The following is a 26,919-nucleotide window of genomic DNA, read 5'->3' on the forward strand; positions in this document are numbered from 1 at the left end:
CTAAGGCAGCAGAGGTTAAGAGGCACTAACAAAAACAGATCCAATTCAAGAGATGGTGGGAAAGAAAGGGGATGGAAAATCAAAAGTACAATAGGAGGGTGTAAATAAATGTTTAAATAAATTCCAATAACTACATTCAGTATGATACCATTTCATGTACTTTTAAAGAACAAATACTATCATCTTTTGTTAGAAATATCCATGAGTGATAAAAGTATAGAAACATCCATCCACTTAAATATTAGGGGATGAACGGAGATGAATAGGAAATGGAGGAGCAGGCTTCAGCTGTGTCTTCACACATATTTTCTTTCTTTATTAAAAGATCACACAGGGCCGGGGATTTAGCTCAGTGGTTCAGCCGCCTGCCTCGCAAGTGTAAGGTCCCCAGTTCAATCCCCAGTACCGCCCCCCAAAAAAATCACACACACACCGACAATTTATATTTATTAAATCTGGGTAAATACATTCCCAGGTGTCTATTTTTTCTGCACAATTTGTATTTAAAATACATCTTAATGAAAGAACAACAAAATAGTATTGGCAAGAATCTGGAGGAAAGGTGTTCTTCCCTGTGGATAAGCCAGTGGACCTTTGGAGAGGGACTTCTGACCATATGCAGTTGAAGTTTTGAAAACATACACATTCTTTGGAGAAGCAATAATTTCTAAGAACCAAGGTGTGTGCACAAATAGTGAACTACACAGATGTTTCTATAGTTCTGTGCACAAACACAGGCAAATACAAACACACACACTAAAAATGGCCCACACATACAAGGGTCATCCCATAGGACTCTGTCACTTAGTGACATGACAGCAGCTTGTTTTGTGTAAATACCCTCAGTGATGTTCACACAATGATGAAATCCTCTAAGGATATGTTTCTCAGAACATGTCACTGTTAAAAGCTAGGCTTCACTGTAAGTACAGAGAGATAGAATGCCCATTAGTTAGACATGGGTACAATATTCAAAATAATTAAACATTTAATGCAAATAATTACTTAGAGAAATAAAAGGCAATCTTTGGCTTCTGGGGATCTGATAAAACTTCCACATCCTCTCCAGTTATGTGTAACACACAAATTTGGAAACAATTCCAAGGGGGGCTCCAGAGTACTTCAAATTCACTGTGTGGGGTGGAGGGGTGTATACTAGGATTTGAACCCAGGCCCTTTGCGATGAGCTATACCCAGCCTATCTTTTTTCTTTCCCTTTGCATTCTCTGTAAATTGTCCAGACTGGGAGCGAACTTGCAATCCTCCTTCCTCAGCCCCCAGAGTGCTGGGATTTCAGGCATGCGCCACTATGTCTGGGTTCACGTCCTTTTCTAGGGCAGAAAAAAACACCAAATCAAACTTCTAGTCCTCCTCCAGGAGCCCCGTCCTCTAGGCCCACCCTCTCCCCTACCAGCCTCAGGCGAACACCCTTGCTTAGGAACTGAGACCAATCTATACCCCCATGACTCGTTACTCTGCGTCGTGACTGGCCTCTGTTTTCTCTTCCCCACCTCTGAGAACAGGGTGCACCACTCAGCTGGCTTCCCTGCCCCAGCACAGCACAGGCACAAAGAAACATTGGTTGACCAGCTGACTGAGGAGGGTGACATTGCCAGGTGTTGGGTCTGGATATTTCCCACATACTCCCCAGCCCATGATGCATGTCCACTGCTTCCCTGACCAGGTTGCACACACGCCCCCACCTTAGCAGACTGTCTTTTGGAAATACACGAGATTTCTAATGCAGCTCTATCTCCAAGAATGAGGCACGACAGAGATGCCATGCAAATTGCAATTCAGGTGCAGAAAAAGCAAGGCTCCTACTTCCTACCCGACTCAGCAGCCTAAGGCCCAGCCCTGGCCCAGCTGTAGCAATGGCTTAAGACAGTCAAATTAGCAGCCCGTTGTTTTCATTCCGGAGGACAAGCTTTCCAATCTTTTCTGAAGGTATTTCCCATCGTCTCCCAGCCCGTTATTCCCTATTTTCATCAAGTGGAGCCCTTGAATACTTTTCCCTGCCAGCTATTCAAGAGGCTGTTCCCCCTGGAGCTGTGACACAGAACCTATTAATGAGCAAACAGAATGAACTGGCTCTCTCTCCTCATCGTTAAATTCCTCTGCCACCGATTTCTCAAACACTTCCCTTTAGGGTTTTCCTGCGGAGTCCCATTCATTTAGAGGAAATGTGGAAAATTGTTTAATGTTTCTTGTTGTAAGCAAATGGTGGCAAATGCTGATTCCATGTGGTGAGTAAAATGCCCTTCTCCTGCCCGGCTTCCAAACCCATCTGGTAGCCCTGGCAAAACCTGCACATCTCTCCTCATACACGAGACTCTTGACATCCTCACAGCATCTATAGAAATCTTTAATGCTATTAACTCCCCCTTTCCTTGCCTCTGTTTCCCCAACTGTGGAACGGTGAAAGTATCTCAGGTCTTTACATAATTAATTCACCCATTCAACCAGATACATCCCCTTGCATCTGCCCTGGACTGTAAACTGCTGCAAGGGCTAGAGCAAACAGGGAAGACGTCTTTTCATTTTAGATTCAAAAGAAAGACTGAGAAATGTCATCAGTAGAACACTCTGAGCTCTAGATGAGATAGTGGGATTAGAGAAGTGTAAAATATTTCTGTAACCCTAGAACTTGGGAGGCTGAGGCAGGAGGATTGCTGTAAACTCAAGGCCAGCCTGGGCTAGAAAGCAAGACCCTGTCTCAAAACAAAAACAAAAATGAAGAGAGAGAGAAAGAGAGAGAGAGAGATAAAGGGAAAAAGAGGGAGAGAGAAATTTGGGTCTGCTTGCTGCCATGGAGGGGAAAGAAAAAAACTGGGGTGATTATAGTGGTGCCTCAGTTCATGAACTTAATTTTTTCTATGATTTTGGCAAAGATGGCCACGGCTGTGTTTGTCATCTGATGCACGGTTTGCGAGCAAGAACGAAATTTTGCCAAATGCTTGTGTTTGTGAACCAAATTGTGAATCGAGGTACCACCATACTCAGAGAAAAGGGTAAGTGTATCCCATCCTGCTTTATGAAATATAAAATACCGGAAGTATATCACTTTTTACACTTCCTCCTCTAATACATTTCAGGGAGCGGGGCTTTAGGGAGCCCCCATTAAGGGGAATGGGTGATTGTGCTTAGGAGAAAGGAAAAATGGGAAAGGAACCCTTCTCAAGCCCACATTCTTTCAGAAAGGGAAGCAGGGACAGCCCTGAGACAAAGTCACTTCTGGCTTGTTGTGGCTTTTATTTTTTAAACTGGGAATTGAACCTCGGGCCTTCACACTGAACTACTTGCCCAGCACTTTTTATTTTTTATTTTGAGACAGGGTCTTGCTGAGTTGTTAATGCTCCATTGTTGAGTGTTGGTGTGTCCTTCCTGTAGACAGTGTAAGGGCTTAGAAGAAACAGTTGGTCCTCAAGTTACCATGTGCTTGAGTGTGAAAACCTCATTTTGTTTCTCCATTCATCTGCTCAGGGGTATTTGGATTATTTACACCTTTTGGCTTCTGTGAATAATACTGTTATGAACGTTGGTGTACTGAAAGAAAAAGAAATATTAATACCCGCCTACATTAAGCAGAATTGAAGAGATAAATCAACTTCTGAACAATAATCCCATGATGCTCCTCAACGCCAAATATGGCGGCCACTCAGAACAGAAAAGAGCTTTCCAGGGAGATATGTGGACACCATCCTAATTAGCTGTGTGGTCTTTTGGATTGAGTTTCCTGACCTCTAAAATAAAGAAATGGATCCGGTGACTTCTGAGAAGGTTTATAGCTCAAATGTTCCCACATTCTCTATCTTAGATTGATTTCCTCAGTTCCTGTGGACAAGTGTATTCTGCTCACCCACTTTGTTGGTGTTTCAGCATGCATTTGCGTGAGCTGGCAGTTTATGGGTGTTCTGCTCTGACTCTGAAGGAATTCCCAAACAGAACACTGCGCCCCTGATCTCCATACATAGGCTAGGGCTACCGAGTCACTGCCTCCCCACTTGCATTACTTTCTACATTGATCACAGTCCTCTACAAAAACAGAATTCATGGAACATATACTGTATTTATAATCACTCAAATGGGCTTATTGGGTAGCTTACAAGATCAGAGGTGGGAATTCACAATGGCCCTCTGCAAGCTAGAGAACCAGATGATCCAGTCGCTAGCTGCTCAGTCCAAGAAGCTGGAAGCTGCAGAACAAGAGGGACCAAGGCTGCAGCGCCAGTCTGAGACTGAAGGCCTGGAAGCTCCTGAGAGCAGCTGGTGTACTGACCTATATGCCAGTCATCTCTGGAAATGCCTCACAGACACACCCAGAAGTGTGTTCTACTAATTGCTAGGCATTTCATAATCCAGCCAGGTAGACATAAAGTGATTGACAGTCACACTTCCTCTGTTTCCGCAGGACTCACTTAGCTTCTCAAACTGGACTGTCCCCCTCTGGAGAAATCTCTCTTTCTCCCAGCACTGGCGTCACTCCCACCTCAGGACCTCTCGTGCTTCCTCATTCTACTCATTTGCAAACTGGGGACACTGGGCTATTCCTGTGTCCTTGGCTGCAACCCTCTGGAATTCCAAGGCCCAGGGCAAAGAGACAGACTTGGTTGAAGGAAAGGAGCACCAGCAGGACAAGGAACAAATGCAAACAACACTCTCCTCGCCTGCCTTCATTTTCCAACGCACACTTTCTACCCAGCTGAGTTCCAGCCCAACTCCTTGAGCCTCCTTCAGCTAATGGGCAATGGACAAATGCCATCACTTACAGGTCGGCCTTTAAGACGACTCGCCGGGTATAACTTCTGAGGAACAGTCTTGCCCTTTAGATCACAAGTATAGCTTCCCTGCTCTTTATTAATCTGACTCTGCTTGGTTTACCTGATGTTTGTGGCTGAATTGTTATCCTGCAGCAAATGTCTCAACGGAGCTCATGGACGTACAGCGTGGCGTTTTAGCTTAGGAGTGGGTGTGGGTGTGGGTGTGGGTGTGGGTGTGTTCTCTCCCATGACTTCTTAATTCTGCTCTTGGTTCTCACTTTTTTAAGGAAAAAAGAAAAAGAAAGTAAACTCAATGCAATTTTTATATCAGCAAAAATAAAGCTCCTCTGGTGCCCTTCCTCCCTTCCCCTATCTGCAGCTACATTATTGCCATATACTTACTCATTACTCATCCTGACTGATTCAGTTTGCTCAGATTTCAACCTCATCGCTAATGTAGGTGCTGACACATATAACATTTCCCCTGAAAATATGACTACAGGTGTGTTTTAGTAAGAAGAACAGAGAAGTGATAAGTTTTGCTTTTCTGATTATTTTTCAGGAAACATCCATTAACCTATATCTGGAATTCTTTACAATATCAGTGTCAATAATCACCTTTCTTGGACTTCTTTACAAGGAACTCTGAAGCCTAGAAGAAAAATACACACTAACTAGGCCCTGCCTCAGACTTACTAATTTGGAATCTTGGGGACAGCTCCAGGGCATTGTACACAACCGGCCCTCCATAACTGTGTGCTCTGCATCTGTAAATTTTAAAAATTGCTGATCAAAAATATTCAGAAAAAAATTCATTGGTACTGAGTATGTACAGATATTTTGCTTGTCATCATTCCCTAAACAGTACAGTATAACAATTATTTACATAACATTTACACTGTTAGGAGTTATAAGTCATCTAGAGATAATTTGATGCATAAGGGGGGTATGTGCATATTATAGGCAAATATGATGCCATTTTATATAAAGGATTGGAAGATCTGTCTTCAGGGGGTCCTGGAAATAATCCCCTGAAGATACTGAGGGATGATTGTACTTTTCATGTTTTCAGAGTGAATTCTGGTTCCCACTCTGGGCTGAGGACCAGCAACAGAGCAGAAGTGCATATAATTAGATACAAGAGACTTTATATAGAATAATATGAACATCGTCTTTTAATTTCTCACCCAAAAAACACTGAGACATGGTTTGTGGACTTGGTACACTCTCACTCTTTCATTCACCAACTGTCTACTCAAGAGGACTTTCCTGAGCACATGCCCGTGCTGCAAAATATCACAAAGGTATATGAGACCATTAGGCAGACTATACCTCTAGGAAAGAGGCAAGTCATACAGAGTTAGCCATAGCACAAGAAATGTCTTGGCTGTAGGTTTCACAGAGGCTTTGTGAAGGAGATGGTCTTTGGGAAGTTTCAACAAGCAGAGACGGAAAGAGGCAGTCCAGGGAGAGAACCACTTGAGCAAAGATTCAGAATGTGCGAGGCCACTATTTCCTATATCTATGAATTCGACTCTTTCAGACACCACATTTAATTGGAATCATACAGTAAATATTTTTTGTAACTGGCTTATTTGACATACTATAATATCCTCAAAAGTCACCCAGTTGTGGCATGTGACAGGAATTCCTTACCCTTAAGGTTACTTATTGTTTCATTGTTTGTATATGCACCATTTTATTTCTTCATCTATGAACATTTGAGTTGCTTTCATTTCTTGGCTATCAGGGAAAAATGTTGCTATGAACATACTTGAGAAAGTATTTCTTGAAGGCTCTGATTCCAATTGTTTTAGATACATACTAAGAAATGGGATTGCTGAATTATACTTATTTTTAAGGAGCCATCATACATTATTCTATAGCAGTCATACCATTTCACACCACTACCAATAATACGCAAGAGTTCTAATTTCTCCCTCTTTCTATCAACATTTGTTATTTTCTGGAGTTTTTTAAAATAGTAAACTCCTAATGAATGTGAGGTATTATCTCATTATTTTTATTTCCATTTATCTGACGACTGGTGATACTGAGCATATATTTATATGCCTGTTAGCCATTTGTATCTCATCCTTGGAGCAATGCTATTTTCAAATCCATTGTTCAGTTTTTAATTGAGTAATTTTTGTTGTGGAATTTTACTTGATATATTCTAATCAGATGTATGACTTACAAATATTTTCTCCTATTTTGTGTGTTGCCTGTTCACTCTGTTGATTGTGCCCTTTGCTAAACAAAAGCTCTTAGTTTGATGTAGTCCCATTTGTCTATTTTTGCTTTTGAGCCTGTGTTTTTTTAATATCTAAAAGATCATTGCCTAATCCAATGTTGTGAAGATCTACTATATTTTCTTCTAGGAGTTGGACAGTTGTGGGTCTTATTTTCAGGTCTTTTGCCATTTTGAAAGGTGGATATCCTGGTTTCCCAAGACCATTATTGGAGAAACTATACTTCCTCCAATTATCTCAGCATCATTTTAAAAATCATTTGACTATATATGTTCAAGTTTGAGGACTCTATTGTATTTTATTGATCTTTATATCTCTCTTTATGTCCATTAAAAACTTTGTATTACTGAGGTTTTGTAATATACTTTGAATTCAGGAAGTGTAAGTCCTCCAAATTTGTTCTTTATCAAAATATTTTTTTACTAATTGAGGCCCCTTGCAATTCATATGAATTATAGGATAATTTTTTCTATTTCTCCCAAAAATGTTACTGGGGTTTTTATAAGGATTTGTTGAATTTGTAAATTATTTTGGTATAGTGACATCTTAACAATATAAAGTGTTCCAATCCATGAACATGGGATGTTCTCCATATGTCTCTATCTTCCTTCATTTCTGTCAGCAATGTTTTGTAGTTTTCAATGCATTAATCTTCATTTATGCTTATTCTTATTTTTTATTCTTAGTGATAATATTATAAATGGAAATCTTTTATTTTAATTTGCCATTATTCATTGCTAGCATATAGGAACATGATGCATTTTTGTGTGCAGTTTTTGCATCCTTTTCAAATTTGCTGAACTTATTTAGTATTTCAAATGGATTTGCTGTGGAACCTTTAGAGTCTTTTGCATATAAAATCATTTTACCTGTGAAAAGAGGTAATTTTAATTCTTCTTTTCCAATTTGGATATTTCTTCTTATTTTTATTGCCTAATTACTCTGACAAGGATTCCCAATGCTATGCTGAATAAAAATGGAAGAGTAGGCATCCTTGCTTTGTTCTTGGATTTAGAAGTAAAGCCACAGTCTTTCATCATTGAGTACAATGTTAGTGGTAGATTTTTTTTATATATGATTTTTATGAAGTGAGATAGTTTCCTTCAATTTCTAGCTTTTGTTTTCAGAGTTTTCATTTATATGATTTTTATGATTTTTATGATTAAAAGGTCCTAAAACATGTTAAATACTTTTTCTGCTTAGATAATTGTGCTGTTTTTATCCTTATTTTGTTAAAGTTGTGTATTTTATTAGTTGAGTTTTATTTATTTAATTCTTTTGCATTCCCCCTTGGCCACAGTGGATAATCTCTTTAATGTGCTATTTAATTCAATTTGGTACTATCTTCTTCAAATAAGCTCTCTTATCCTGTCATTCTCTTTCCTCATCCTGAAACTTCCATAATGAGTTTATTGAACAGCTTGGCAGTGTTCCTTCCATAAGTTCCTTAAGCTCTGTTAGTTTTCTTCATTCTTTTTTCTTTTTTGTTCTTCTGACATAATGATTTCAGTTTTCCTATTTTCAAGTTCATGAGTCTTTTTTTTTTCTGAGAAAGTCTGTTGTTGAGCCTTTTTAGTAGTATTTTCAGTTCAGTTATTGTGTTTCTTAACTCCAGAACTTCCATTTGCTTTCTTTCTAATAGTATCTATCTCTTTGATGGTATTCTCATTTTATTCATGTGTCAATTATGATGTCACTGTTTTCTGTGTTTTCTTTTAATTCATTGAGCATCTGTATAACAATTATTTTAAATTATTTGTCAGCCAGTTTATAGATTTGCATTTCTTCAAGTCAGTTTCTGTAGTTTTATTATTGTCTCCTGATCGGGCCATGTTTCTCTGTTTCATTTGACTTGTAATTTGTTTCTGTAGATGATAACGCTGTTGTCAAAACTTGGGCATTTGAAAAAAATAACCTCGTTTCCCAGACATTTGGACTACTTTCATGCAGAAGAAGATTTTCATTGACCAGTCCACCCAGCTATAGATTCTAGGACCTCTCAAACCCCTTTCTGATGACGAGTCTTCTCTGAGTATGTGTACTTTTATTTCTCTCACATTTCCTTAGCAGTTTGTCTCTGCTTCTTCTCTGAAGCCTATAATCTCTTGTCATTCTGGCACCTGACTCTAGAACTGCAGTTCACAGCTGGAACAGAGGTTAGGAAGAACCTTGAAGACATCAGTGTAGGAAAAGATTTTATGAACAAAACCTCAGTTTCCCGTGAACTAGCACAAACAATCAACAAGTGGGATCTCTTCTTATTAAAAAGCTTCTGCACAGCAAGAGAAACCACCAACAGTGTGAAGAGACAACCCACAATGTGGGAAAAAATTTTCACCTGCTGTTCCTCAGACAAAGGCCTGCTATCTAGAATATATAAAGAAATTTTTAAAAACAGACCTCTCAAATTTAAAGACCCAGTCCAAAAGTGGACATCTGAAATGAACAGACATTTCTCAGACAAAGAAGTAGAAATAGCAAATAAGCATATGAAAAAATGTTCAAAATCACTGGTCATTCGAGAGATGCAGATGAAAACAATGCTGAGATTCCACCTCACCCCAGAAAGAATGGCTGCTACCATGAAATCAACCAATAACAAATGCCGGCAGGGCTATGGGGAAAGAGGAACACTGCTCCACTGCTGGTGGGAGTGTCGACTGGTGCAACCACTGTGGAAATCAGTATGGAGATACCTCAAAGAACTAGGACTGGAAGTCCCATTTGACCCAGCTATTCCCCTGCTGGGTATATTCCCCAAAGAATTAAAAGAATCATACCACAGTGATATATGTACACCCATGTTCATAGCAGCACAATTTGTAATAGCTAAAACTTGGAAGCAGCCCAATTGCCCATCAACTAGAGACTGGATAAAGAAAATGTGTTTTTTTTCTAAAATGGAGCACTACTAAGCCATAAAAGATGAGAAACTAGAGACATTTATAGCTAAATGGATGCACATTGAGGTGATTCATTTAAGTGAAATAAGTAGGACACACATGTGTAAATACCAAATAGTTTCTCTAGTGCAAGAAACTGAAAGTGTAAATAAGGACTAAAAGGTATAATAGATAATGTGAAATAGGAAGAAAAGGGGCAAAGGCGAAGGGGAAGTGGGAGGGGTAGGGGAAAGGAAAGAAGGGAATGGAATTAGTATGAGAAAATGAAAAAATGGAAACAAAATCTTTGTAAATAGGGAGGGATGGAGGGGTTGAAGGGAGAGCAGGGGAATGGGAAAAAAATAAGAACCAAGAGAGATGTAAAGGTGCAAATTTCCAATGATGAATGTCATTATATTATATACCTAAAATGTACCAATAAAATTAATTTAAAAAAAATAAAAATAAAACTGCAGTTCAAATGTGCTATACCAATTATAACTATTCTCCGTGGCTTCCAAACTTGGCTGCCGGTTCTATTAGTCTTCTGAGTCAGTGGAAGCAGATACTAGTCCCTCAGCCAATCCCCAGACTAACTGGAATACTGAATTCACAGACTCCTCTTTTCTATCCCTCCAAAGAGAAGATCCTTGATATGAAGGCTTCCTCTCAGTTGCATGGCCCTAGGTCAGGTCAGCAAGGGCCACAGAAAGGCATCCAAAAATGCTGTGATCTTTCCTACACCTCAGCCATAGTCTCTGCATAGTCTTGTCTCTTAGGATGCTAAGACTTTTTAACTGGTGTCCAGAGCTCTTGCAAAAGTGCTTCACTTTCATATATTGTTAACTAAGCGTCTCTGTGGGAGAACATGAGCTGAAGCTTCCTAATCTACCATCTTACTGACATCACTCTTAATGTGTGCTATTTTTATAGTAAGAATAAAATATTACATTTTCTATAATGAGCCTTTCTCCGTTTAATAGGATATGTATTTTCTCATTGGTGAGTTACAATACCTGACACCCACAACTTTTAACGAAAGAGGTTTATTTGGGTTCAAGGTTTCAGTTCATTGTTGGCCAGCTCCCTAGCAGAAACTGGATGGCAGAGAGGCCTGATAGAGGAAAAGGTGCTCAAACCATGGCAGACAGGAAGCAGAGAGGGAAAGAGTCTGGAGGGAGATATATGCTTCCGGGTCACACCCCCAGTGACCCATCTTCAACCAGGCACCGCCTCCTAACAGCAAGTCACCTGTAGTGCCCCAAGATCCAGTCACCTTCCAAACACGTGAGACATTTGGAGGGCACTTTAGATCTAAACCAAAATAATATCCCTCCACTTTTTCACCCCCAAAGGATTTGGCATTTTGATTTCTCTCACATTTATCACATTGTACCCTTATAGTTAACTTTGACATGTGTTGATTCTTTCTTCTAGGTTAAAGGATATCCTCAATTGTTTGTGTGTGTGTGTGTGTGTGCGTGCATGCACGCATGTGATGGGTTGGTGTGTTTTAACTGAATATAATGAATAAAATCAAATGAAATGTCTTCCAAAGAACAAATCAAGGAAAAGATTCTTTGGGCCTAGAAAGAGCATAAAGACTAAAGGAGCTAGTACTCAAGAATAGATAAGTCACAAGGAGATAAGGGAAGGTGATAGAGGACCCAACGAGATCTAGCAAAAATTCACAAAGGGAACAGGGAAAAATACCTTTCTAGATTGCAACTGACAAGGCTTATAAGTATTGGGATGCTCATAAACGTTCTCAGCACATTTTAATTTTAATTGACATGGAAATATGAAGAGTACAGCTCTGAGGTGCTTTAAAAATGAAGTCTACAGCATGCAAATGGTTTGTTAAAACAAATTGTTCACATAGAAAATGTTAAGACATTAGACATATAAAAATAAACATATTGAACTTTCACAGATTTACATAAACAATTGCATGCTGACCACCCGTCCACTAAACAGGAGTCTTGTTTTATTTCCTGTTTCCTGGTGTCGAATAGTAAGACTCCTTTACAAAATAATACAAGTGAAGAGGAAAGACAGGGAGGAAACACTCACAGTGCCCTTTGTTTGGTTGTCAGGCTTCAGGGAAGGAACTGTATCCCAGATTCAGGGCCACCAAGAGTACCCGGGAGCCTTCTACCTCCGTGGAGTTAGAAAGAAGCAAAATCGTCCCCATTCATTATGCAAGAGAGACATAGAAACAACAGTAACTAAACAGCACTGCTGCCCAATAAGCACATGCGATATGTACAGCAGCAGGGCACTTCTGACCTGTAACAACTTAGAGTGAGCAAAGGTTCCTGATAAGCCAGTTCTTTAAATGTGACTACCCTAATGTACCTCATTAAGCCTCAGATGGCAGATTTCCAAGGAGATGGAAAGGAGTCTGTGTGGAGGTTAGGGTGGTGGTGGTAATGATTCGGTTTAACAATGGCACATTTTAACATCAATGGCCCTCTCTACCGAAAAGAAATAGATCGTGACAATGCTCTCAGAAAGACCTGAGTTTAGTCTAACGTCTTCAGGGCATGATGCACAAGACACAACGAATCAGAAGTAATCCTACCAATGCTGACAACAGCCAGGGAACAAAAGGACAAAGCTGTGAATAAGAACCTCAAGGCTTAATAACTAATAACACTGCTAAGTGCTGTATTGCTGTTATTGTTTTAAATATGGCTAACATTTGGCCTCTCTTAGTATAACTGAAATGTTATCTATATTTGCTATCTCCCTTGTTCTTCAAAATGTTGTTTTCAAAGAGAGATATGAATACATCAGAGCCTCTTTCCCATCTTGCAGAGGGTAAGTTCAAATGCAGGAGTCTCCCTAATAAAGCCTACCCAGATATAATAAATGGGCCTGTCAGATTGATTCTCACTTGAGACACCAACTGTAGCTAATATTACTTGATATGCAGATGTTTTCTGTCTCTTTTTCTCAGACAAAAAAAAATCATTTAAGTGGAATAATGATGAATTGGTATTAATAGGAAAAGAGTCTGCCACAGTGCTGCAAAGAGCTCAACAGGTCAGGGTTGGAGGGGCACGTGAGCTACAGAGCCCTCACCTCTGTGCTGAAGGGGTTCAGGAATTTATTAGCTGAACTATTCACTCTGCCTCAAGACCACACAACACTTTTTAAAAAAGAAAATAAAACCCTGAACCATACGAAGACTTCTGTTGGGAGAGACAAGGTCCCTGCAGTTCCTGAAACACCGTCCTGTGTTGCCCACAGGTGGAAAGTAAGGACTTAATGAAGAATCGAAGAACTAGCACAGTTCTGTCAAGGGGTGAAAAATAGAAAAGCAAATCCCGACAATTCTTTATCCCAATGCCAGAGCTGATGGTTGTTCTCAAAGAATTCCGCAGTCCCTGGACACGCTGTCAGCCTGCCTTCTGGAATTTCATTCCATGGCCACCAGCAGTCACCTTCACATTTGTTTCCACTTAAGTTTCCCCAGCCTCTTGCCTTCTTGTTCACTTGTGTGCAGGTAGCAGGACTGCAGAGGAATATGAAAAACTTCACCCTGCTTCTTTTCCAAAAGGAAAGAAAATAGAAGGAAAAGTAATGATAGCACCAAAGGGCCAAGGGGCCAATGGGACATCTCCCTGAACAATGAGATGGTTCTTCCCGGAGAACACTTGGGAAGCTCTTAGTCGCCGTCTCCTGGCAGTAATGTCAGGCTCTCTGAAGTCCTTCGGTCCCAGAGTCTGTAACCTGGAACACAGCCTTATGCTACGCTTTGCAGAGTTTGCTTTGGACAAATAAGTTCACTCCATCAGGGGAAGGAGATTTAATTCACTGCCCACCCCCCCGGCAAAAAACAGTGAATGAATAAACGGAGCAGATGTTCGACATCATTGACTTAGGTCTTTTTAATTTTTTTAAAATTTTTTTATTCAAGAAGGTGAGAAATGAGAAGACAGCCATAGCAAATGAGCCAGATATTTATCCCTGAAGACCCTCCAAATGCTACACACCCTACTCTCAATTTTTCCCCGGAAATGGTCTGGATAATTCATGATAGCCACTAGTCTCCAAATTACACCCACTATATAATTGAGCTCATCACATCACAACTTCTTTCTTCAAGTTGATTTTCCTAATTAAGTTTAGTTAAGCTAATATCAAAGACTGCTAAATCTCAGCACCCACCAAGTGCTCAGGCTGTGAGAGGAGGCAGCCAGCTTTTAGCCTGGATCCTGAAAGCAAAGCGGAGATAGTGAGTCACCAAGGCGAAGCCTTTAGGTGGGGGAATCTGACCTCCTAGATTTGCAGGTTCAGAGTCTCCAAGGATTTGAGAAAAGTCAAAGACCTTGGAAGTGGTGGTCTGGGCTTTCAACCTAGAGTAATCACCCTTCTTCATCACCTCATCTCTTGCAAGCTCAGGAACAGAGCCCAGAGCCACCAGGGTGTGCGCATGGACTGCATCATTCCAGAGCCATCTTGTTACCGGCACAGTGCTCCCCTGAGGTCTTCCCCTCATGGATCAGCCAAGGGCAGGAAAAAGAGGGAAGCCATTGGAACTGTGCCACAAAGCAGCTGGTCATCCATCCTGCCTCCACGCTGTCCCTCAAGTTCGTAACTGCTTCCTGGGCACACGGTCTCTGCAGTGCTTCCGGGGGCGCCCTTCCTTCACCTTCCCAAGCTTGGATTCGTGGTTCAAATTTTGCAACCAAATTTGCAACCATCCCTGGTTGCAAATGCAGTGTGTTCTGTCCCTTCCTTCCCTTCCCAGGACTTCCTCCTCACTTTCTCTTCCAATGGACCTCAGGTCGATTTCCCTCTCACAAGGTAGCTGGCTGCTTTATATAAAACGGATGGCCGGTGTTATCCTGGGCAAAGGGCCAATGGGAACGTTGAAACCCTTCTCTAACATAAGGGGCTCTGAGTTCCCTGAAGCCTGGACTGTTGTTACATTCCATACTTCCTTCAGGGTCCCAGATATGCTGGGGTCCCCCCACTGTAAGTAGGAGGGCTCACAATATCCTCCTCCCAGCTGCTGCCAGTTCCAGCACAGTATGATGAGATTCAACTCTTCGGTGTCACATTTAGTAATTGTATGGCCCTGATAATGTATTTGTGATTATCCTAGCCTTGACTTTCTCATACATAAAGGGGGCCACAATAGTACCCACCTCAATGGGTTATTGTGGGGGTTAAATAGCATCCTTCAAGTAAAGCACTCACAATGGAACTTGTCACCTAGTAAGTGCTAAATAAATTTTGGCAACTCTTAGTTTTTCTTGCATTTTTATAGCACTCTAAGAACATGCTGTTTGAGGCTGTTTTCTAAATCCACTACAAACATGAGTCCTGGTACTCTATTCCTTGGAGCTAAATGCAAGTTAGGCCCATGGGTACTTGAAAGTGTAGGAAGACCCTCATTGTCACTGCCTCACCCGTGACTTGCTTTTCACAAATGGCTCCCAGGTCAACTCGAGAGAGGATCTTTCAGGAGCTGAGAACAGAAGATGAAGGTCCTTTCTGCCACACGGCATCAGCCACAAGTGCCACGGGTCCTCCACCTTTGTGAATTCTCCCTGAGCAAACATTATTACTACTCTCATTTCAAGGATAGGAGCTGAGGCACAGTGTGTGGGGGCCTAAGGTGCAGGTAAAATAATGATGCAGGACAAGCATGTGCTAATCACCACCTTTCTTTTTTCTTTGGGCGCCAGAAACACCTTCCATGTTCCTGTTCCCTTCCAAGTCTTAGAGCAATCTCACTGGCCAGATACTAACTGGTGAAGAACTTAGACTTTACATAAACTGACTTACACTGAAAGTAGGTGACTTCATGCATTGCCTTCTCCTTGAAGCATTTGAATACTAATAGAGATCCATAGTCACAACAGAGCAATGCTTAATCAACCCACTTGTGACACTCAAAAGCCTGGTTATTTTTAGGCAGAGGGTACTTTGAGGATGACAAGTCATTCCAGTTGGCACAGCACTGAGGGAGTTCTGGCACACATCATTTTTAATTGTGAAACTGGGACAAGTTAGTCACCCTACTGCCTTGGAACACATGTTGCCTACTGATGAGCACCAAGCGTGGGTGACTGGCTGTGGGTATCAACCTTCTTCCTTGTAGTTTGTCTTTCACATCTGCTGGGTGATCTGCCCCAAACCTCTTCCCACACCATGTTTACCTATGAGTCCTTCATCACTCTTTAGAATATACGTAGCTCAGTTGGTAACATCCTTGGGGCAACCTTTCTGGCCCAGCCCACCAAAGGCTCAATGAACTTTCCTTGTTGTGTGTGTCTGGGGCATTCTGGCATTCCGTGTCTTTCTTCTCTACACCTGAGTGTGATGATAGCTTAGAAAAATGTATCTATTTGTGCCTTCTTAACATGTGCCCTCCCTACAAAGGGAATAATACACTATTTGTTGACTACATACAAGGTACTTGAAGGAATCAGATTCTCCTGGTGGCCACAAAAGCAAAAGGAAGTGACCCTGGGCTTCCTCAAAAGCAAGAGCTCCCATGGTCAGATATTTGAGAGCTCCCCATCCAACCCCACCAGCCAGGTAGCAGGTCCTTTACATCTCCAATCAGGGATCCTGAGTGGCTCTTGCCAGAACACACCTAATTTCCAGGGTGACTCAATTGGACCCAGCTCTGAAGATCTGGGACCATTCTGGCCAAGTCCATTCTGCTCCAGCAGTGACTCCAGGTCATGCCCTCTATGGTTACCATGGTGCTTTTCACTTTATGGTAGTTGCCCAAAGCCATGCATGAAAGATTAAGTCATAAAGTAAAAATGAAAGTAGGTGGGTCATAGAAGCGGAATAGAAAGGTAGTTACCAGAAGCCAGGGAGGCTGACAGGAGAGAGATGGAAGGAAGATGATTAATGGATGCAGGTGTGCACTGGGTGGGAAGAGCTTCTAGTGTTCAATGCCACAGTAGGATCATTATGACTGACATGGATTAATTTTTTCAAAGTAGCTAGAAGAGAGGATTTTGAATGTTTTCATGGAATGACAAATGTTTGAGGTGGTGGATATAGCAGTTGATCTGATTATTACACATCATATATACATATTGAAACATCAAGCTGTGCTCCATAAACATGTCAATTAAAAATAAAAATACTTTTAAGAAAAGAAAATTCTGCCACCCCGTGTCCTAGAAATTTAACTTCCCTCTTCCTTAAAACCTACCCACTGGCCCCATAATATCCATCCTAGGAATCAATTCCAAGAGATGCACTAGACTCATGCAGCAGGACCAGGAAGAGCGAGGGTTTGATTTTATTTGTGACTCTGCCTCCAAATCCAGGTACCGAACAAGAGTTTGCTCAATTATTTACACAGTATGCTGGCGACCATGTACGGAACCCCCCAATAGCTATGCCTAGAGCAAAGAGAGAGAGGAAAGTGTTTACAGGTTATTTTGGGTGACGAGATACATAAATATTTTCTCCTTTCTGCTCTTTCCCATTTTCCCATAATATACACAATATTTTTATTAACAATTTAAAAACAAACGTGGAACTTACAGAATCTGTGTTGACACTTGGTTTAAGATCTGAGCAGTGGTGAAGGGTTGCTGATTAGAATCTCAAATGGCCCCTGGCTGCTGCTACCCCCAGCTGGCCTCCTGGAGTCCTGCTACCACCAAAGCACCGTCTAGCTCATTCTGGGGACAGCCACTTAAAGAGTAGAAAAATATCTCCGGCAAAACAACTGTTTCCTTCACAGTCATTTAGGAGGGAGGTCTCTTTTGATACCCAACTTTACCAAGACCACAAAGTGGTCATGTGGCTAGGAGTAAAAACCACAGGACAATGTGTTCTTCAAGGTAAGGTCAATGCTCCTACAACTCATTTGTCAGAGGACACATGGCAACTGATTTCAGGAAATACAGGACCTGTTTTTTGTTGTTGTTGTTTTAAAGAAAAGACCATTCATTTACTGATCTTGCTAGGAAAGGTCATTTTAAACCTATGAGCCAGAAGGAACAGACACATGTAAACAAGAGACTGAATTGTACTCTAGATCCATTCATTACTGCTGTTTATCCTACAGTAACCTTAACTTTCATTTACCCTCAATATTTGTTTCTGAATATACCAGGGACTGAAATGAATTAATATTCTCTTTCTTAACTGCCAGATTAAGAAATAGCACATTTTCCTTTTAAAAAAAAAATTAAAATGGGGGAGGGCCCAGAAAACTTTGAAAATCTAATTTTGAGCCATTTAGACTTCAGGATTTAGAGCACTTATTTAATTAAACATTTGCTGAACACCTGTTATGTGGAAAGAGGGAAAGATGGCTGAGAAGTGGTCCCTACCTTCAAGAAATTCTTCAGCCCAGCAGGGTGACAGTTGGTGGGACAGTTGGGGAGTGGCAGGAAGAAGATGCCCAGGCAAACTTGACAGACCTGGCTCCAGGTCTTTCTTGGCTCTGCCTTCTCACTGAGCACCACTGAGCCAGCTCTGTGACCACTCTCTGCCTTGGTTTTTTCAGTGGTAAATAGAGGTAAGAATCCTGTGGTCCCTCCTTCCATGGGACTGCTGTGAGAGCAGAGGATGCTGGGTATCCTAAAAACAGTCTACCAAGTTGTACAGATCCAAGATGGCACCACCACACTGGGAAATTCTTAATTCCTGCAACTCTTTAAAACTGCTGTAAAAAGGGCTTTTATTTTTACTTATGAATGCTGGCTTCCTCTCAGGGTGCTTTTGAATGTAAGACAGTTGAGCCCCGTGAAGAAGAGGATAAATGGCATTTTACTTCAGCCTGTTTTCCCTCCTGAGTAGGTGTCGGTGTGTGTAACAGTCTGTCTTTGGCCATCACCTTTTCTTTTAGGAAAATGCCTTTTATTTTAAGAGTAAAGGAATTTACAAATCATCTACTTTGCTCCCTAGAGAAACTTCAACAAGGTGGTTTGAGGAAGAAATTTTTGTGTCATTTTCTTCTAAATGTCTCTTTCTGAAAACTAAAAGGATTTAGTTCAAGGGCACAGCATAGAAGCATTCACTGTTTACACAACTCAAAGATAGTTTGAAAATGGAAAAAAGTATACTTATTAATTCAGTGGCTGATTGAAATTCCCCAAACAGTCTGTTTCTCCTTCCTAAATCTACAAGTTTGACTGTTTTCTTTGAAAGTTTTGTCTTTGTTTTTTTTTTAATAAAAATATAGGAGTTGACTACATTAAGATAACTCAATTTTAACTTTTTTCAAAATGTTCCAGCTTTTACTTTTTTGTTCCTTGTATGACTTATTAAGCTGATAAAGAGATATGAAAGGAAAACACTCTGATATGTGGGCCTTTATAGTAGCAAGTTCCTCCTTACTCAGTTTTAACTCCCTATAATCAACTGCAGTTTAAACATGCCAAGTGGGAAACCCCAGCAATAAGCAACATAGCAGTTTTAAGTTGTGAGTATTCTGAGTGGTGGGATCATGCTGGATCCAGCCTGTGGCCCGAGTCATCCTTTAGATCACTGTATCCATGCTATATACACTACCTGCCCGTAGACACTTAGCAGGCACCTGGGTCATTAGATCAGCTGTTCCGGTATTACAGTGCTTGTGTTCAAAATATCCTTGCTTTACTTAATAATGGCTCCAAAGCACAAGGGTAGTGATCCAAAGGAAACGCCAGAGCATAAAACACAGTGAGACAGATTAACTCTGGTACTACGTGGCAATGCTCAGGAGATATAGGAAAAAACCAGCAAGTAGGGCTTGGTAGTATCTCCAGTTTCATGCACCAAGGGGTCTTGGAGTCCATCCCCCGAAGATAAAGGGGACTTCTGCTTTCTGTACCACACCCCAGCCCTCAGCTTTCATGTCTTTCTTTCATAGACCCCATACTGTATTGCACAAAACTCCCCCGACTCCACCACCACTGGTCAGCAAATATGGCGCATGCTTTCTCTGCTTCCATGCACTGACTTTCTGCTTGTGGTTCTCACATCCACCTTTCAGAATCCCATTGCACAAATGCCACCTCACTGTGTCCAAGTGGCCTGTCTGTGTCCCCATCAGTCTTTCTTTGCATTCTCCCATCAGTCGCTGCATTCTTCAACCTATTTCCTATATGCATACCAGAGTGTCCTGTGGACAAATTAACCTGTGTCTTAGCAGGAGGATCCTGGGGCTCATCCTGCTCCCTCTTTGGAGGACGAGTCATCCCCACGACAGTGCGGGCTCTCCCCCGTAAGCACAGGGAGCTGATGTTCTGAGTGTCAGAGGCCTGGGAGCTGCTGAGATGCAACGAGTGGATGGATGCAGATTGGGGGCAGGGGGGACTGGTAAGCAGACTGTTGCTTCTGGGCTTCAGAGGACGCACACAAGCCCAGCAGGGCATGGACTTGTGAGGCTCCTGGAGCAGAGCAGGATGGGAAGGAGGACCCTGAGTGTACCCAGTGCCCAAAGCTAAGTGCGGTCACTGCAGGCTCTCGGCAAAAAACCCAAGGAGGAGAGCAACCCACACTGCCAGCATTCAACAGTGGCACCATGTGGCAGTGAGGAGCAATGGCAGGGTAGGGACAGTGGCAGCCAGGGGATGGCCTGGGCTCTTACCTGTGGCAGTAGGTATCAGAGCGATCTTCACAGAGGAGCTTGGGCTGGCTCTGGAGAGGGATTGAGAGCCATGGAGGTGATACTGGCCTTCTGACAAAGTCGGTGGGAAGTGGGAGAGAGGGCAGGGGACCATTTTAATTGAATTGGAGAAATTAACAGATTACCAAAATATAAATCCCCTACTAAACTGCAGGTTCCTGGAAGACAGAAACCATTTTCATCTCCGTGCCTTGGGGGAAACAAGGCACTGAGTTGAGTACATTAAATATAAATATTTTTACTTTGCATATATTTGAAGACTAAATAAATGAGACCAGGGACCACAGAGGGCAGAGATGATTGATTTAATCACTTTCGCCATGGCTATCCCCAAATGTTGCTCACTTGCCTTTGGAAGTGATTGTTTTGCTTCTCCTCGGAAGCAAACATACACACACACACACACACACACACACACACACACACATCAAATCAAAATATTAGCCAGTGGGTCTACACAGATATTTTCCATGATCCTCTAGGATTTAACCTTTGTTAAATTCTGTGATATTTGCTTAGGATGTAATTTGCATCTTGTTAAGACCTTCCCTGCTAAGTCATCCCTGACCTACTAAGCTACCAAAGCACTTAGCCACTTAGACTGAGTTGAGTTGCTGCCAAGGCCACTGCCCCTCGGCACCTGCCCTCCTTCACTCCATCCCCATTAGACTCAGAAGCATCCTCTTCTTGCCCCATCACATGGACAGCTTCTGCTCATGAACACACACATCCACACCCTTTCAGAGGGTTCATTTTCACCCCGAATGGCACAGTTTTAGGTCATAATCCTTCCCCCTCCTCTGCATTTTGTACATTTATGCTTCACCTGATGGGCTCAGTCACAAGAAAAACTATTTTCAAGAAGAGGAGTGAAGTGGGGCTTGAAATATAGAATATATCATCATCTCCTCTCACATGATAAATAGCTGTTGTGGTCATTTATTATTCCCATGGTCCAAAACCTAAAACTGCTTTACAGATGTTCTCTAGCCTGGCTTCCTAACATCTGTGCAGGGAAGGCAGGGTGCACTGTTACCAGGTCCATTTTGCAGATGAGAATAGTTATAGGAGGCCCCCGAGGCATGGACTTGACACTTGGAGGACGCTGTGATTATACTTTATTAGCCCTTCCTCGTAACATGCTGGGGCAGCCAGCAAGGACCATGCGTCAGTCCCCAGCACAAGGTCGTTCTATAAAGTCAAGAAAGAGCTGAAAACAGAATCCAGGATTTGGAGACTTCTTATCTTGAGTTGCACGATTTTCCTAAGTTACAGGGATATGTGCACAATCACAAGTGCATACACATACACCCCAAAACAAGAACACATAAGGACCACAGATGTTCGCATTTACAATGCAACAGGGTGGCTTTCTTGGCTGTGCTTTCACGAAGCAAAGTCGCCCACTCTACCTTTCTGGGCTCTGTTATGACAACCGACCTCAATCCAGTGGGCTGCCCAGAAGATGAGGTCCTTTTAGAAGTATTATCTTTCTTCTGGGCTTCTGAAGTCACTAAGGAACATAAAGTAGGACTGTACATTTGCCATGTGTGATTGGAGCCTATCCAATTAGGAATCAGCAGGGAAAAATGGTAATGCAGCATTGTGCTGGGATTCCACATCAACACTTCAGAGAGTCAATTGCTCTCTCATTTTTTTCCTCAATGAGGTCTATTGCCTCAAGGTATCTCCTGAGGTGTGGTTATCTATTGTCTATGGGCACTGAGGACCTCAGAGGTGAGATTTGCATTGCACTGTGCAGCTGCTTGGAAAACTGCATTAACCCACATCTCAAGATGAACCAGCCAAGCTCCCTGGAAACCCTTGGGAGGCTTTCCCATTCCTAATTATTCCCCCTTCCTTCCTGGGCGGGGATGCTCAGTCCTATACTGCACCCCAGTTTAAGAAGCATCTCCAGGTACTTTGATTCCAGCTATCATAGCAGACTGAAAGCCAATACTTGTGCAGTCCAGACCTATGAAGAGGCTCTCGCCTTACCAGAGTGAGCTGGGAACTGAAGGTGTGCCTTATATCCCCCTAACACATTGCTGTTGCAGCAGTTCAGATACTGAGGGTTCCCAAAGGCCCATGTGTTAAGGCGTGGTCCCAGCATGGGACCCTACAGAGATGGTGGGGCCTTCAGGAGGAGGGACTTGATGGGAGGTCCTTAGGTTATTGGAGTCACAGCCCTGAGGGCATCACAAGACCCCTGCTTTGTCCTCTTCTCTCTTTTGCTTCCATGCCATAAGGTGAGCAGTTTGTCACACACTCCCCACCGATGCTATCCAGCAGCTTCATCAGAGGCCTAAAAGCAATGCTTCTGCCTGATCCTGGTCAGGAATCTCTAAAACTGTGAGCCAAAATAAATCTTTTTTCTTTATAAGTTCCTTTATTATAGTAACAGAAAACTGACTAACACACCTGATATTTGGGTATCCACTATGTGATTAGGGGTTTTTATGGTTACTCCATAATCCAAACAACAGACTTGAGACACAGAAATATCGACACTCTCCTCCACCAGGAATCCTGCTGTTGGTTTATTACTAGGGCTGCTCTACACAGCCATACTTAAAAATATAACATTTTAAAGAGAAGCTTAAATACAAAGTATGAACCCCTAGATATAATTTGGCTCCTTTTTCACTATTCCTTACCCATTCTTGGTAATTTAATCTACCTTTAATTTATCTTCCTTAGTTTCCATTAGAACTTTTCTTCCTAACTCACCTGAAAACATTCACGTAGGAAGTCTATTCAGCACTGCAGTCCTAATGGGCGTTTGCTCTCCGCAGTCAAAGTCGCCCTCTGTGTTCTCTTCCTCACACCTTACCTGGCTTGGGTTGAAGCTGTGTGCTGCCAGGGGAGCACCAGCTCCTGAAAGTGAGGCAGCAGAAAGTTATTACCTGGGCTCCATTTGATATTAGAAAACTCTTTCTGCTTTTTTTTTTTATAATCAAAAGGAATGCTTTTCTGCTCGCAGGCAGAACAAGTCTTGTAAGGGAAGCCAGCAGTGGTTTCATCATTGCACCTGGAAGCACACATTTCAGAGAAGTTCCCTCTTGTTCTTTGTTAGTTGCAAAACAAACACCAGAGGTCAAGTGCTTCTTTCTCTGGCAACCTCAGCACACAGATGCACTGGCCAGCACAGAGCGGGCAGGCTTTGGGGGAGAGGACACTGCGAATAGCCAGCTCTGACTTCCTGCAGAAGGATTTGAAGGTTTCCATCTTCCTGAAAAATATGCATTAAAAATATTTTAATGTGGGCCTATCATTCTGCCAAGGAGAGAAACCTTGTACTCCATAGCTTTAAGCAAGAAACTCTATCTCATGTTCCTAACAGGAACCTGGGAATGTCATCCTGGGTCATCCATGGACTCCCGACATTCAGTGTGCTGCCTGAGGACATCCAGAGGGCCTTAGAGTTCTTGGCAGAAGTAACCATTGAGCCATATGAAGGCTCCAGTTGTCATAAGACACAGATAACACAGACGGGTGTTTGCTGAAACTTTCTCATGCAGAAAATAGTTAGCATCTTGGTAAAAATCAAAGCCAGGAGAAGAGAAGCATCTGGGTGGCCTTGATGTGTACCTGGTGTTCTATCACAAAGCAAGGGTTGTTGGAGTCCTTTGTGTGAAAGAGATCAACACAGAAAAACAAGGGAATTCATGGGCTCCTCGATACACAGGCTGTTGGCTCCATCTGAAGAACTGTTAAACTTAAGGGCCAATGATGTTCCCTCTGAACAGAGGAGCTGCATGCTCAGCTCTGTCTGCCTCACCCTACAGTTGCCAAGCTGGGAAGAAAGCTGGTGACAAATCTGCATGGCCTTGGAGGCCTGAACCTCAGCTTCAGGGAGCTGCAGCAAGAGGTCTGACTTTGTCTCAAAGGGAAAAACTGTCCCATGAAACAAGTTCAAACTCTGCCTGAAGAAACTCAGCATTTATCTGGTGGGCCAACAATGTCTCCCCCTTGTGCCATGGCCCTATAGCCAAGGTCTGGCCAGAAATGACACGAGAAATGAGGGAAGCCCAGGCAGAGGAGGAGGGAAGGACACACAAGGAGAGCATGTGATGGAACCCAAGACCCAAAGCTTTACAGAAGTCACCGCATCACGGAGGGGCCCACACTGCGACGACTTCCACAATGCACGCACCTCTCGCCAAGCCTGGTCCAAGAGCAGAATTCTGCAAAACAGTTGGATACTTCTTTCTGTTTTTCAATACAAGGCACTGAATCCAAGGCCTTCATACTAAGCTGCATCCCCAACCCTTTTTCTCTTTTGAAACAGGATCTAAGTTGCTAAATTGCCCAGGCTGGGCTCAAACTTGTAATCTTCCTGCCTCAGCCTTGCAGAATGCTGGGGTGACTTCCTTTTATCTGAGGGAATGCAAAGCATTTCAAAAAGCAGTGCCTTCTACCTCCTCTCCATGAATCCTTTTTCTTTTTCACTCTCCTTTTCCTTCTTCCATTCTTCCAATGCTCCCCTAACACTGGAGCCTCAGGAAGCAAGAAAAGGTACAAAAGAAAACCCTTCCCATTTCTGATCCCAGCTGTGGAGCCTGAAGAACTTTGAGGGTATAAAGTAATTAACCTCTCACCACCTCTGAGTGTTAAGAGATGTGAGCTACTGCTATGTCCCATTTTATAACCAGCACAACAGAGGCAATCCAAGGTTAGAGACTTGTCTGTCCGGAGTCCCAGACTCAATAAACAAGAAACGCACACTCCTCTCTGAACTTACTACTCAGTTCCAATAGACTCCTTTATTGTCAAATGCTTGCTCACTTTGTTTCCTTCTAATCCCTTTGCCATTAACATGGGAGCCTGGAACATGTTGGGTTCTTAACAGCTCACAGGGTCACCATCATAGGAGGAGCCCCGGAGACGGAGAGGGCAGTGTGCTGGCCTCCACTGGCAATATGGATGCTCACCTCTTGCTGATTCCTCCGCCCAGCTCACTGATACGAGTTCACTGGTCTTTACTGGGTCCACCACCTGGAGCAGCTCTGGTAACAGTGAGCTTTTGGCATTGGGCAAACTCTCCTTGGCCTCTCCTTATTCCTATCCCCTCTAATCCAGATTCTGGCCAAAGCTAAAGTCTAATTCAGGAATCTAATAATAAACAATAATGATGATGATGATGATGATTCAGGCAAACAAAAATCAAATTTGATGTCAGGCAAACCTGTCCTCAAATTCTGACTCCACCACTCACTGTAGCTGTACGACTAGAAGCCAAGTCACTCCCAGAGCCTCTCTTGAACTCACTTGCTTCTCTGCCCCCTGGGGATGAAGGGCTTGCTTGGTGGATCCCAGGAAACAGGGTCTGGACAGCAGGTGGACAGTGCCCACCTTCTGTCGGCACAGTGTAGGGACCTAGGGTTCCTCCTGATTTTCCACGTTCAGCTGAATCATCAAGAATACAAACTTGATTAACTGGATTCAACATCCCTCTTACTTGCCCTCTAGCTGTTATTAATTGCTGAGAAATAGGATTCTACCAAAAAATAAAATTATCCCCCAAAAAACGAAGGAAAGAAGTTGCAAGGAAGAGAGAAAGTGGAAAAAAGTAAAAAGGAAGGGTGGGGAGGAAGGGAAGGAAGGAGAGAGCGAGGGAAGGAGGTGGAAGGAAGGGAGGAAAGAAGGAAGAAAAGAAGGAAGGGTTAAGGAAGGAAGAGGAGGGAGAGAAGCTGGGAGTGAAGTACAGAGAGAGAACGTCGGAAGGAAAAGAGTCACCAGTGCATTTCCCAGCAGTACAGCATGCTAGAAATGGCTATGGAGCCAGTCAACTGAAATCTTGTCTCCTAGTAACGTGACCTTGGTAAACTGGGGCAAGTTTCTCAGCCTCTCTTCAGCTCCTGTGTCTTTTAAGTAAGTTTATAATAGAGCACCTACCTCCTGAGATTATTTTGAGGATTGAATGTAATAGTGGTCATGAAGGTATCTAACACAGGGTTCAGCACTTGACAAGAGCAAAAAAATAATAATATTGATTGAATTTAAGTGTCAATTTTAAGATTATTCACACAAGCCTTCCAAGGGAGGCTAATTCAGTTTCCTCATCAGAAGGAATCAGAAGGGCCCAGCCTGCTTAGAGTGCATGGTGAGGAGTGTCCTAGAGGGACGAGAAAGCTTCGCTTTTCAGTTTCAGTATTAAGTCACTCTTATTAAAATAAGCTCCCCAACTGCATGGGGACAGAACCCAATCCAATTCACCTGCTGCAGGGCAAGGAGCAATCAGCGGCCTCAGCAAGTGCAATACATAATTCAGCAAGCCGCAGATACTACCTTCCTGTTTCTTCCTCTGTTCTTATTTTCCAAAACCATAAACAGAACATATCCTTACCAACTGAGGCAGAAATAAAGCACGCTGAAAATGGAGGGGCATTATGACATTTTCCCCTAACCCCAGT

The 26,919-nt window shown here is 42.5% G+C and overlaps 1 long non-coding RNA gene across 2 annotated transcripts; it reads right to left on the minus strand.

Annotated features, from left to right (window-relative positions):
- Positions 1 to 434: 434 nt before the first annotated feature.
- On the minus strand, positions 435 to 18,580 carry LOC110350045 (uncharacterized). 2 transcript variants are annotated; one of them, XR_002396332.2, is made up of 4 exons: positions 18,222 to 18,580; positions 5,457 to 5,527; positions 4,882 to 5,037; positions 435 to 1,331 (listed from the first exon to the last, which is right to left on the minus strand). It is a non-coding gene; the product is annotated as an uncharacterized LOC110350045 (long non-coding RNA). The 2 variants fall into 2 exon arrangements; XR_002396333.2 differs by lacking the exon at positions 5,457 to 5,527 and having other exon boundaries at positions 18,222 to 18,535.
- Between the last annotated feature and the right edge of the window lie 8,339 nt (positions 18,581 to 26,919).

The sequence above is a fragment of the Heterocephalus glaber genome, unplaced genomic scaffold (genome assembly GCF_053883595.1).
Source record: "Heterocephalus glaber isolate CG9 unplaced genomic scaffold, H.glaber_assembly_v1.0 deba00001460, whole genome shotgun sequence".
NCBI classification, from domain to species: Eukaryota; Metazoa; Chordata; class Mammalia; order Rodentia; family Bathyergidae; genus Heterocephalus; species Heterocephalus glaber.